Source organism: Zalophus californianus, chromosome 13, assembly GCF_009762305.2.
Source record: "Zalophus californianus isolate mZalCal1 chromosome 13, mZalCal1.pri.v2, whole genome shotgun sequence".
NCBI lineage: Eukaryota > Metazoa > Chordata > Mammalia > Carnivora > Otariidae > Zalophus > Zalophus californianus.
The window spans coordinates 74333474-74347227 of NC_045607.1; the positions used below are offsets into that span (position 1 = coordinate 74333474).

Genomic DNA, 13754 nt, shown 5'->3' on the forward strand with positions numbered 1-13754 from the left:
CACACCGAGCACTTCGTTTAACCCTTGCAAACCAGTTTAATCCTTACAAACTCATAAGCCAGGTTTAGTATCCCCACTTTAAAAGAAAATGAGGAAAATAAAATCAGGGAAGTTAAATAAGTAATTTATTAAATGGGACAAACTCAAGAAAGAGCCCTTAAATACTACCAACTTTTCCTTTCCTGGCCCTTTGACCATACCTGAAGCAGACTCCATAGCTTTCCAGACATTTTTAGTCATTAAAAGAATTTCAGTGTTAAGAAGTCCAATCCAGTCCAGGTGCCTGGGTGGCTCAGTTGGTTAAGTGCCCAACTCTTAGTTTCAGCTCAGGTCATGATCTTGGGGTCATGGGATCAAGAGCAGTCTACTTGACATTCTCTCTCTCCCTCTCCCTCTGCCCCTCCTCTCTCACTCTCTTTCAAAATAAATAAATAAAATCTTAAAAATGTCCAGTCCAAATCAAAATGTCAATATCTCAACTTCAAACTCACAACTTTCAATCTCTCAGAAGGTGTTGTTCTTTTTTTCCCCACAGAGATCACAGCAATGGGCATTTTACTTTTAATGCATTTTAAGTGAAAATTCTAAAACTGTTAAAGAAACCTGGCCATTGTAGGGAGTTAGGAAAGGACTGAACTGCTTGGCAAACTTTCGATGCCAATACAAGAATGTGGAGAAATGTTGGAGACATTTAAGAACTTCTCCCCTCCTGCACTGCTTATCCGAACCCACAATTTTACAGACATGAGTGATCAAGGAAGGCGGCATGCTCTCTTTTCTTTTCCTCTGTTAATCCAGCTCCTCACCTACTCAGTGTCACCTTACCTCTTCCGTGGTCAAGAGAAGCCAGTGGAGCTCTCTCCTCCGGCCATCCAAGATGCCAAAACGAAAGAAGGCAAAGGGGAAGAAGGTGGCCCCAAAGCCTCTGGTGTGAAGAAGCAGGAGGCCAAGAAGGTGCTCAATCCCCTGTTCAAGAAAAGGCCCAAGAATTTTGGCATCGGACAGGACATCCAGCCCAAAAGGGACCTCACCCGCTTTGTCAAATGGCCCCACTACATCCGGCTACAGCAGGCAAAGGGCTATTCTCTATAAACTTTACAAGTGCCACAATGAACCAACTCACCCAGGCCCTGGACCATCAAACAGCTCCTCAGCTGCATAAGCTGGCCCACAAGTACAGACCAGAGACAAAGCAAGAGAAGAAGCAGAGATTGTTGGCCCAGGCTGAGAAGAAGGCTGAAGGCAAAGGGGAGGTCCCCACTAAGAGGCCTGTCCTTTGAGCTGGGGTTAACACTGTCACCACCTTGGTGGACAGCAAGAAGGCTCAGCTGGTAGGGACTGCACATGCTATGGATCCCACTGAGCTAGCTGTCTTCCTGCCTGTCCTGTGTTGTAAGATGGGGGGGGGGGGTCCCTACTGCATTATCAAGGGGAAGGCCAGGCTGGGGCGTCTGGTCCACAAGAAGACCTGCTCCACTGTTGCCTTCACACAAGTGAACTTGGAAGACAAAGGAGCTCTGGCTAAGCTGGTGGAATGTATCGGGACCAATGACAACGACAGATATGATGACATCCACCGCCCCTGGAGGCAACGTCCTGGGTCCGAAGCCAGTGGCTTGCATCGCCAAGCTGGAAAAGGCAAAGACTAAAGAACTGGCCGCCAAACTGGGCTGAGTGGACACTGTTGAATTTTCTGTACATAAAAGTAATAAAAAGTTCTCTTTCCAAAAAAAAAGAGAGAGAGAGAGAGAGAGAGAGAGAGAGAAACAAGTGGAATAAGTGGTACGGGAATAAAACTTCTTTTTTTTTTTTTTCAGTTGATGCTTTTTATGGTCCTCTTTTATGTCTAATGACTTGCAAAGCAGTCCTCAAATTCTGGCTCTTCTATGAGGTTCCTTGTAGATTATTCCAAGTCCTCTTCAGAGACCTCCCATTGGACCAATCTTCAGGGCAGGGGATGCAATTTCAGGCTGACCTCTTTTACTCCAGCTTAATTCCCACCCACTGTCTGTAGACTTCATACAATCTCTTTCCATCAGGGCCGCCTCACCCCAGCAAACACTCCTCCCAGGCAGGGTCCTTCCAACAGAGCTCACTCCTGGCTATCCTGCCCAGAGTCCACTTGGCCTCTAGGAAACTAGGAAAGCTTGTCCAGCAAACAGGTAAGGTATAGGTCTCTCCCTATACTTGAGCCTGGGTGGCTCAGTCAGTTAAGCGTCTGCCTTCGGCTCAGGTCATGACCCCAGGGTCCTGGGATCGAGTCCCACATCGGGCTCCTTGCTCAGGGGAGAGTCTGTTTCTCCCTCTCCCTCTGCCTGCTGCTCCCTCTGGGCCAGTGTTTTATCTCTCTCTCTCCCTCTCTCTTTCTCTGTTAAGGAAATAAATAAAATCTTTAAAAAAAAAAAAAGAAGTACGGGTCTTTCCTGTCTTAGTCTAAATTCCCCCAAAGTAGGGCTGAACCCAGAGGCTTGCACGCGGATAGTTTATGTACGGTTGTGATCCCAGGGAGCCAGAGAACAGGAGAAGAAGAAAGAAAGAGAAGGAGGCAAAGCCACTACAGGTGTGTTTTATCAACTTGGCCCCCAAGAAGGACAAAGATGAGCATCCTGTGAGGACATACTATGGACCTTTATGAAATGCATCTCAGAGCTGGGGGTGAGGGAAACTGAGGAAAGTAGAAAGCATTTATCTATTGTCTCTCATCCCCCCTTGGCCAAGTGGTGACCCCACTGGTGTGAACTCCCCAGAATGCCAAGCTGAGCACATTGAGTTCAGCGCCATTTTATCAGAGAAGCCCCAGGGCAGGAAGGGGAGGCGATGCAGGGCAGGCCTGAGGCCCGGCCCTCTCTCACTCTACCTGCAGAAAACAGCAGAAAATGGAGGAAGAGGTTAAGGGGCCAAGAGAATTCTGAAGTGATGCCTAAAAGGGGCTCAACACACTGCCTCTAGTGCTCCCTCTCCTTTCCTAGATGTTAAGAGACAAAATCACAACTCTTATGCAAACATAAAATGAACGTTCATCAAAAATGATCCTTAACTCATTAGCTAATGAGGGAACAGTTACAATGTTAGAACCAGTTCGAAGGAGAACCCAAAGTGCAGTTACAATTTAGGCCCTCAGGAATCTGGAACAAAAGGAATTTGAAGACTAGATATAAAACTTGCATCTTTGGAGGAAAAGAGAGGGGAATGAATTGAATACCCATCAAACAAAATTCACTTGCATCTCTCCGGACAGAAATAATTTGTATTAATATCAATCAATTTTCTAGAATTTACAGAAACTGTAGAATTAAATTATATTATAAATATATAATATAAACTAAATTATAAAGAGAGATTATCTATAATTCGAAGAGAACAAAAGCTGCAGATCCCAGAGAATCACATAACCAAGGAGAGTGTTCTAGACGATGCTTGGCTTCCATTTAAAAAGACCCAGTTATCTTTCTTGCCCATTTCAAGTCTTTCACAACTTTTCTTGACTGGGCCATTATGGGACACTCTAGTCTTCATTATCTCATAATGCCCATCAGACACTCTTCTGGGAATTCACTTGTGATCCAACCCAGAGAACTAATGGGTAAATCTCTAAATCGGGGTCCCGACACTATGACCCGCAGGCCAAAACTGACCAGCAGATTTTTAGAGATAAAGTTTTATTGGAATACAGCCACATTGACCTATTGTCTAGAAAGCCTGTCTCTCTATAGCAGCAGAGTTGAATTCCTACAACTACGACCACGTGGCCCATAATGCCTAAAATACTTACTATTTGGTTCTGTGTAGAAAAAGTTTGCCCATCTCTGTTATAGGTCATCAAGCAAACAGCAAGATTATGACACGTCAATTTTCCTTTCCATCCGACGGCCCCCGCCTTTAACAATGGTTTTCCAGGATTTGAGGCCAAGAAGGAAGCACCGGACAAAAACTTGGCATTTTCTAATTCTGTTCAGACCCTTCAAAGATTTCTCCTGTTCCCTCCTCACATCATCTCATTTTCTCTTACACAGACTGGGGGTGGTGGGCAATTTGGACAGAGTTCAAAGACTAGTTTTCCTACTTCCCAATAAAGTCAACAAAGAAACGTCTAGACCTTCCTTACAAAGCATGAGCACTTACCACCCATTGTCCTCGATGTGTGAGCCTTAATTAAAATCCCAAGATCACAGGACAGGTGGTGTTGTAGAACAAGTTCTGTCCCATAAATGCTTATAAACCATCATGGCTGAGATTCAAATCCAGCCCCAAAGTTGTCCTGCTCTTGGGACGCGACAGGCGTGACTCATAAGCTGAGAGGCCCTAGCCACTCACCTTCCACCAACACCACCTACTTCCAGAGCCATCCTGTTGCTATTTTAAAAGACGCTGGATGTGGCAAGAGCATTGGGGTGAGAAAAAATGTTTTAGGCAGAATGTTTGATATCTTCTTGCCGCTTCCCCCGCCATTCAGATGGGGAAGGAAACATGGGTCGGCTTCCACACCAGCCTGGCAGGGGAAATAGACATCTGTCTCAGGACGGTATTTCTTACTCTTGGTAGCAGCCAGGAGTGCTTTCTGATCCAAAAGAAAAAATGTGCCTCAGCGAAGAAATATGAGATTAAAATTCAAGCATATTGAAACTAAACTTTGAATTAAGTTTCTTTCTTTAAACGGGGAAAAAAAAAAAACCTGCTTAACAACAGCAGAAAGAATCTTCACATTGCTAAAGCACCAGGTAGGATGTTTCTAATTAAGTCTTGGAGGAAAAGCATTCAGAAGCCAATTAGTGGAAGGTGAGGGGCAAACCACACCACGGAGATGCTGCGTCTTCACAAAACCCTTCACCTTATCCTTTCTTTTGCTCACGCTTCCTTGTTGCTTTGGTTCCAACAGGAGGATCAGAGACTCAGGTTTGCCGCTGGTCGTTTGATGCCCCAGATAAGGATTGTCAAGCTGAATGTCAAGACTGTTTTCTGGGCTGACGTTTGGAGACTGTAAATGGTCTCCCTAATTCTCTGTGAAGTTCATTCCTCCAATTGTTTTCACTTAGCGAGGTCAGATGTCACATTTCCAGCAACCCTGAGGACACTGTGGCCCACTCTTTCTTGACGCATCATGAAATAAAATAGTCGATGGATAGCTTCTATCGTGTGGTGTTGGTGGGGTTCCGGAAAAAAAGCAAAGCTTCTGGCTTCAAACTTGGGTTCAAAGACCGGCCCTGCCATTTACGAGCCACGTGATCTGGCACAAACTGTCTCAGGCTTTGAACTTTCCCCTTCTCATTTGTGAGTTAGGGATAATAGTCACGCCCTAATTTTGTTGTGAGATTTAAATAAGAGAGGTTAGGAAAATCCTCGCCCGGAACCTGATACCCAATGCGTTCCCTCCTCTCCACTCCCCTCCACTGAGCTCTACTCAGCAGTTACCATGCCTCCAAGAAACTTCATGAGTTTTGATATTGCTTCTACCCAAACGTGCACTCCATTAGGTCATTAACTTCTCCTGTCTGTTTCCTATCCCATCCCCAGCACAGATGCATTTGTGTTTCTCCTCAATTTCACAGGCATCTTCTTGACCCAGCCACACAAAAGGAAACTCAAAGTAGCTGCCTGCAACAGAGCCCATCACTGTGGTTGGGTGTGACTTCATAATTGGCCTATGGGTCTTTGGAATTGAAATACCAGAGAGCTGCTCCTGAGACACAGCTGAAGATGATTGGTACTAACCTGCAGGAGGCAACAGCAGAATGGGGATCTAAGAAGAGGATGCTAGGCTTCCTAAAAACTAAGCGCTCTTTTTGTGTTTACCAGACCACCAGCTGCTCTGGTGGAAAATAGTTTCAGAACAAAGACTTTCGGTGTCTTAGATTCAAAAGGAAGAGGAGTCCTCGACAGCATGACAATAAAAAAGCAAAAAAACACCCAGAAAGTCTAGAAGCAAATAGTCTAGGTAGGAAAAAATGTGGGCTATTTGTTTTTACTTTGATAGACTTTTTCTTTTCTTTTCTTTTCTTTTCTTTTCTTTTAGTGAACTGTTTGGGGTTTTTTTAATAGCACTGGTGGGGCGTGGCTTCATGTTGATCTTTAAGCTCCTCAATGGATTGAAAGTAAAAACTACGTGACAAATTAAAATTGGCTTTTCTACATCTTTCCAAACCAAATAACTTTGCAAATTACATTAGGGTTAGAATGCTGGAAGCCAAGAATGTCTTTATGCATAACCCAAAATAAGGCACAGTCTCTGCCCAATATAAATATCACCAAAGATGTCTGCTTTCAACTGCATGAGTGGTTTGATGCTATTTTTCCGAGCTATTCCTCTGGAAAGTCCTTATTAACATTACCAAATAACTCCAGTCCAAGAAAGAAGTCAATCAAGATAATCTAAAGTCCAGAAAGCTGGCTCACAGTGATCCAGTACAATCCACAAAGTGTGAGAGCCAAGTAGACCAGAGTAAGATGACACTTCCTAGTTCCTTCTCTTCTGGCATCTGCCTCAAACAGGTTTTCTGCCATTAATAGCTGTCAGCACAGGGGACTTCCCAACTGCATCCTACCCAGTGCAATATGTGTCAAAAAGGGAAAATTATTTTCTCATCAATCATGCTACCTTAATACCAAGGATAAACAGATACTCTTTCCAAGTTAAGAGGTAGGAAAAGTCTGCTGGCTCAAGCTGCTAACCACTTTCTCATTTTTTCCTAAACATTCATCATCGTCGGAACACATATTTTATGTTAATGTAAATTTATACAATAATATTTGAATTTCTGTGATGATCATTGCCAGTTGAAAATAAGATTCACAAGCCTAAAACCACTAAAACTGTTAAGCTATAACTGTATCCCCAGTTCTTAGAAGAATGCCTGGCACACAGAAGGCAGTCAATAAATGCTTGTGGAGTTAAGGACTGCCCACACTAAATAGTAATTAAGCCAAAAACGAGGATAAGATCACCCTTGGAGAGTGTGGGGAGGGAGATAGGAAGGGAAAATGTGGGAAGAAAAAGGAATAAAAAGGAAAGGAGAGAGGGTCTACGGAGTAACCATGGAAACCAGCAATAAGTACGGGATGGACAGAGCAAAAAGTGGCAACAAAAAAACTGAGCAGGAGAAACCAGAGTGATAGAGAAAAACCAAAACACAAGAGTAAACATGAGCCTGGTTTGGGAGACAGCACAACATCTCCCTTGTTCACCAGCCCTTTTCTAGAAGTACAGTCTTCTTACAAAGGAAGAGATCCATTTTCACCTTCAACTTTTATTTCTGATTCTGTGTATGAACAAATTTTACATATCCATAATTTGACTCCAAGAGTAGGAAAAAAATGGCAGACTAGAGCTAATGGCGGTAGAAAATTTTTCTCTCATATTAAGAGATATAGATGATAGACAGACAGATGATAGAGATGAGAGAGAAAAGATACAGAAATTGTTCATCCTTGAGGTATTGACCTTATTTTTATAGAAAGTAGCCATCAGAAAGGATGAATACCCAACCTTTACATCAACATGGATGGGCCTGGAGGAGATGATGCTAAGTGAAATAAGTCAAGCAGAGAAAGTCAATTATCATATGGTTTCACTTATTTGTGGAACATCAGGAATAGTATGGAGGACATTAGGAGAAGGAAGGGAAAACTGAAGGGGGAAATCAGAGGGAGAGATGAACCATGAGAGACTGTGGACTCTGAGAAACAAACTGAGGGTTTTGGAGGGCAGGGGGGTGGGGGATGGGTTAGCCCGGTGATGGGTATTATGGAGGGCACGTATTGCATGGAGCACTGGGTGTTATACAAAAACAATGAATCATGGAACACTACATCAAAAACTAATGATGTATTGTATGGTGACTAACATAACAATAATAAAAAAAAAGATTAAATGTCACCTCACTAAGGTAGCAATCCATAGAAAAAAAAGAAGAAGAAGAAGAAAGTAGCCTGAATCAAGCAAAAGTGTCCCAGCAAACAATGCTGCCTTCCCCTTTGCAACCAGTCCTGGCAATCACACAGTGTCCCCTTCGCATACTCTTCTGGTGAAAGCAGTCCCAAGTTCACCCAAATTCAAAGGAAGAAGAATTAGACTCAGCCTTTTGATAGGGGAACAGAAGGTGACACTGCCAAGGAGCCTGTGGCCGTCTCTGGGAAGTACTATCTGCCACAATGGCTGTCTGAAGCTCCAGGTGGGGGCAAAGGTCTGGATTCATTGTCTCCTCTACAGGCTCTACCCCTGCTGCCTTCCCCGGGGAACACTCCTGACACCAAGACCGAGAATTCTTCAACCGCCACAGACTTCCTTGCTCAGCTGGAGTTGCTGTCTTCAATACCATCAGTTCAATTCCTTGATCACTCAGTTTCCTGACCACAGGGGAAACAAAAACAAAAACAAAAACACTTCTCTTTCATGGTCAGGTCTTGTGGAAGAGAAATGCTGTCGAGGACCAAGACTCCTTCTTGAAACCATAAGAGCTTAAACTCTTTCCCACTCCCAACCCTGACAGAATTGGGCCCTCCTTCCCTCATACCCTCAGCCTCTCATCCCTGAACTGTGTTGTGAAGCACACTTTGACTTGCCTGTCTCTCAGTGGACCTCCCAACGAGCTCTTGAAAATAGGGTTGGTGTCTCATTCCATCTTTGTATGTCCAGGCCTAACCCTAACTAACCACTTCAGTCTTAAAAGCCATACGCCATCATGTAAAAAGTCAGGTCTTGCTGACAGAAAACGTGGATTCCTATTCTGGTTCTTCAACATACCAGGAAGACACCGGCCCATTCAGTCAACCTCTCTGAGGCTTGGTTTTCTTATCATTAACATAGGGATATGGCTACCTGATGGCCTACATCACACAATGGTAATTTTGAGAATCAACTGAGATGATATGCTATAAAATTACAAGGCACTATTTTCCAATATTAGTTTCTAAATGAATATAGATCTCTACCCTTTATTGCCAAAGCTTATAAAATTTCAGTACTGTACTAAATATTCTCTCCACTCCATCAGCCATACTAGACTTGACACACTGTTGACTTTAAGTGTTTAGGGTCATAAACCCAAACTACACAAAAACTCTTAAAAACCAATTTTAATGAACCAATCAAGAGTTTAAAACAGATATATAAAGTGGTTTGCTCTGCAGAGTATTTCCATTCAAAGCAGGAAAAAGAAATTCCTAAATAGATAAGGGATTTCTAAGGAGCAAAAACAAAATGAAAAGGGTACAGTGGATCACTATGAACTCACTAAAGAAATACGCAGCTTTTCCTCAAGATTTTGCTTGGCATTTTGCATTTAGAAATAGTCTTCTTAAAAGTACTTGTCAAGAAAACACAGCAGCAGCCGACACTCATTGTATACTATACTCTTTCAGAGAAATCAAATAATTTGTCTGCAAGTCAATGAATATTTGCTACTTCAAAAGCAATAAAATTAAATCATGCTAATAACTACTCCCTCTTCCTCCAGTCCTCAAATGTATTATTTTAACAAAGCAAATACTTAAATATCAAAAAAAATTGTGAGGTTACTGCATTTAACAAAAACAGAAACCAAATTCTGAGTATTCCACACTAGCCCAGAATTGGTATGGTTTTTCCATCAAAGAATGTGCTAGTCAAAAATGTAAGCAAATAACTGAAGAGTCAAATATAATTTTTGTATTCATTATCTCTAATGCATAGAGATATTGGTCATGAAATTAACAAAATATAACTGAGAAAAATAGAGATTAACTAAGATTTATGTGCAGTTTTCGCACCGGAAGGTTTCCAACCAATCTTAATTCTGTCAAGGGGTGTTATCCCACTTACACTGACGTGCATCTAAGTCTGTAAGGAAACAAGTTGAGGAACTGGATTTCTAAGGCTTATATGGACCAGGAGTCCCAGTCCTCACAGGGAAGAAAGAAATGTAGGATATCTCCAGGTGTTTCGGGTGGTTAAGCAGGCTTGGAAACCGTGACCTGAGTTACTTACATTCCCCTTGCCAGCTTCTTACAGCCACTCCTTGGCTCTGTCTTGTGAAGTCTCTAGCCCCCATTTGGCTCTGCGCCTCCTTCTTTTCGCTCACTTGTCATTCTTTCTCACAAGTGATTCTGGCACCATAATACCCTGATATTCTCTGAGTTCACGTGTACAGTTTTGACTCTCTGAGACCATAAAGGGCCAAAGGGTGATGAAATTCATCATGGTGCCAAAGCAGGAATATGAATCCTCTGTTTGCAAAGATTTGTGAGGGCAGGAATCACTTTAGCAAGGGAGTATGGCCACTTCTCAGTTTCTCTTAGAAGCAGAAACTAAAGTCCTGAAAATAAGATTTACGTCTATGGCTAGCATGCAGGTAAAGAGACCACGAGGGGGACCACTATAAATATGATGGTCCTTAGCCAGAAAAATAGAAGTTTATAAAAAAAAAAAAAAAAAGCCCATGGGGTGGGTAGGTTCATTGGGTTACTCTAACCAGCCCTAGATCCTTGCCCTTTGCCAGGTAACTCTGCAAGGCTTTCCAGTGGTGGTCAGGGTGATCTGCCCTGCTGCTCCTCTCTGGGCTTGGCCACAGGACTTTGTATGGGCCAGTAAAATGAATTATAGAGTTGCCAGATGTGGCAAATAAAAAACTACAGGATGTCCAAGTTGAAAATAAGTGTGCCTGTTCCAAGTCTCGGGCTCAAGAGTTCTTGCAAATTTCTGCTCACTTTTGTGTCTTTATCTGACTGAGCTAGCCTATTACAAGAAAAAATATATAGGGAGCAGAGCCAGATCTCTCCCCCTGTCACTCCAGCCGAGGTCACCCTTGATCAACCAGCATTCACTCACCTTCCATTCAAGATGAGTGAGCCCAGCCAGATCAGCAGAACCATCTGGTTGAGCCTCAAGGGACCCCTCTGAAGCGTAAACAACAGACCTGGCTTCTTATAGGCCAGTGAGCTTGTGGTTGTTTGTAATGTAGCATGATTATGTTAACTGATAGCCATCATAGCCCATAAAGGGAAGTATTATGCTATAGTAGGATTTATAACCTTGCTGATTGGGGGTTGTGATTTGTTACTAGAGCTGACTAGAGAGTTCCCTCTAAATGCCAAGGAATATGCACCTCTTCCTTCCCACCTCACCTTTTAATCATCATTTGAAACATTTAATTTCTATTCCTCCCCTCACAGAAATGGACTGAGACCCCTCCCCACCTGTCCATTACCCACCCCAGTAAAAACACTGGCATTGTCTAGGGTAATATAAATATAAATAAAAAGGACTGATCCCAACAGGCTTATTCTTCTGTGGCTACTGAAGTTGGCAGGTCAAATCGTGTACCTGATGTCGCCAGGCAGGGGCAGATAAGAGGCACAGATCTAGCTGATCAGAGCTACCTTGCATACTATGTGCGGCCGTGTGTTAGACTTGAATTCTTTCAGCCTCCGCTTCAACGGGGTGATACAACGGATGTCACGTGTCAACGTGGGAGCAAGGCAAGACCTGCAGCTTCATATGCAACCATTTGGAAAGGTCTCAAAAACTTGTCCCGTGAATCTTGAAGCTTTCAGCCAGATCAAAAATATAAAAGATCAGAGAGGGTGGAAAAAGGAAATGAGCGAAGTGTTTTTTCCTTCTTCTCTTTTGCTTTTCTTTTTTCTTTTTTGCAAGAAGTGCTACTGTCTTGTGAACCCCCTATCCTCCTTTTCCTGGGAGAACGATGGGGCACCACCTTCTACCCTCAAGGATGTAGAGTAATAGTCTGGAAGAGAGAGTTTCAAGGAGAGTTTCAGAAAATTTGGAAGTGCAATTGATATACACCAAGGACCAGTTTCCAACTCATGGCTGGGAAGGCCGGGACGGGTGTTACCTAAGCTCTGCCTTCTGCAGGGACAATGTGTCCAGGGAGCAAAGAGCCGCCTCCCTCTTTTGGTGCTGCAGGCGGAACAGTGCTCTGCAGGAGTTGGGGGGTGGGGGTCATCCCACATCCTCAGGGCTGGCGGGGCAAAGGATCCCAGGAGCTGATGTGAGCCGTGCCAGAGAGACACCCAGCTCAGCTCGTCTCCTCAGGGTGAGACCATCTCCGCAGGAGGAGTTCACTGGGGACCCAGCAGCTAAGGGGAGGAGTTACAAATGGGCAGCCGAAATACAGGTGAATCCACATAGGCAATGGGAGCAGCCGGAGGAAGAGCTCAGCAGAGTCCTTCAAAGAGCCCAGAAAGGCAGCCACAGAGGAAAGGTCTGTTTTAATCATCAGCAACCTAACCAGGGATGGTAGCTTCAGGCCCATCTCCCGCCCTCTCCCATCTTTCATGCTGGCAGGGATCCCGCAGGTGAGGAAAAGCACACCAGGAGAAAGAGAAGAGCAAGGAAGGCAAGGTGAACGGTGGGGGGGGGGGGGGGGGGAGAATGGGGTGCGAGGGGAGGGAGGAGGGAGGGAGGGAGATGAGAGGACCATGCCTGAAGCAGCTCGGAGCTGAAGGAAGTCAGACAATTGGATGCAGTCACGCTCCGAGTTTTGATTAACATCTGCACCATGACATTCTAATTACTGAATGGAGATGGTGTTTGCAACCTATAGTGACCTTGGAGTATTTTTATAGAAGACTGGAGGCAAAAGCAGTGAGATCCAGAGTTGACATCCTGGGCAGGAGACAGCTAATGCCACGGAATCAAGCTCAAAGCTTCGTTGGAGGAAAGCCTGTAATGCTGTGTTTTGTTTCTGTCACAAGTGCTGCTCGTTAAGCTCGCCACTTACGCATTGTCGAAGCCATGTTTCCCACTCTTCCTGACTTACGCACGCTCTTGCCAGCATCTTGCCCACACTGAGGAGTAGGTGAGATTCTTTTGCTTTCAGTTACTGGGGCCGGTTGTGATCAGAAAGAGCCTGTAGAAGATGAGAATTGTTGGGGTCCAAAATGTACCCAGTGGACTGTAAGGATGAGGAGACAGCTTACGCCTCTGTCCGGGTTTCTACCGATCGTGCGGACCGAAGGGGCTGGGTCTGCCCCGGCCACCTCCCTCCAAAGACCTCTCTCCTCCTACATCTTCCACAACCCACCTGGCCCAGCTGTGTCGCCAGGAGCCGAGGAGAAACCCTTTGCCCAGGCCCTCAAATTTCATCTCCGTGTATTTTAATAAGATGTTCCTCCTACAAGAATTCTGTTGAATAGCCAAAAGCCAGGCTCTCTTGAGAAAGTAGAGATGAAACTGAGTGTCCAAATTTAGAGACTGTCATTGAACTAGGGGCCCTTACAGATATAGAACATTCCCTGGGTGTTAAAACAAATGGCCAAAAAATAATAAGAATAACAATTAAAACATTAGGGTAGAAAGAGAAGAATCACTGTGTTCACTTATTTTTGAAGTATTGAGCCCTGTCCTTTAACATAGACAGAATGATCCTAGGTTAGTATTTTAAAACAGCAATGGCAAGCTTGGCGTCGGGGCTGGTGAAGTTCATCCTTAGCCAGTTGATATGGAATGTCAGTTATGGCTTGACATTCTCCCATCACCTCCTGGGGCTCTCTGAAAAGCAAAGGAGATGCCAGTGAGGCGTTCAAAGCATGCCAGAAAAAAAAAAAAAAAAAAGGAGCAATCCAGTTAATCTCTGAAAAGCAAGAAGGACAGAGACCCTCCAGGAGAAAACAGGAGAAGGGTTGATAGCTTAGGGAGGAGACAGATCTGGATTGGCTCAGTGTAGAAATGCTCAGTCCCTGCAAACATCTCTCCTCCCCTGGACAGCCCTCATCTCCTGCCTCTCCGATCCATCCCACATATCTTCACGTTTGTAGAAACATGG

The 13754-nt window shown here is 44.2% G+C and overlaps 1 pseudogene; it reads left to right on the forward strand.

Moving 5' to 3' along the window:
* Window positions 1–877: 877 nt before the first annotated feature.
* On the forward strand, window positions 878–1674 carry LOC113934804 (annotated as a pseudogene).
* The last annotated feature ends 12080 nt before the right edge of the window (window positions 1675–13754 follow it).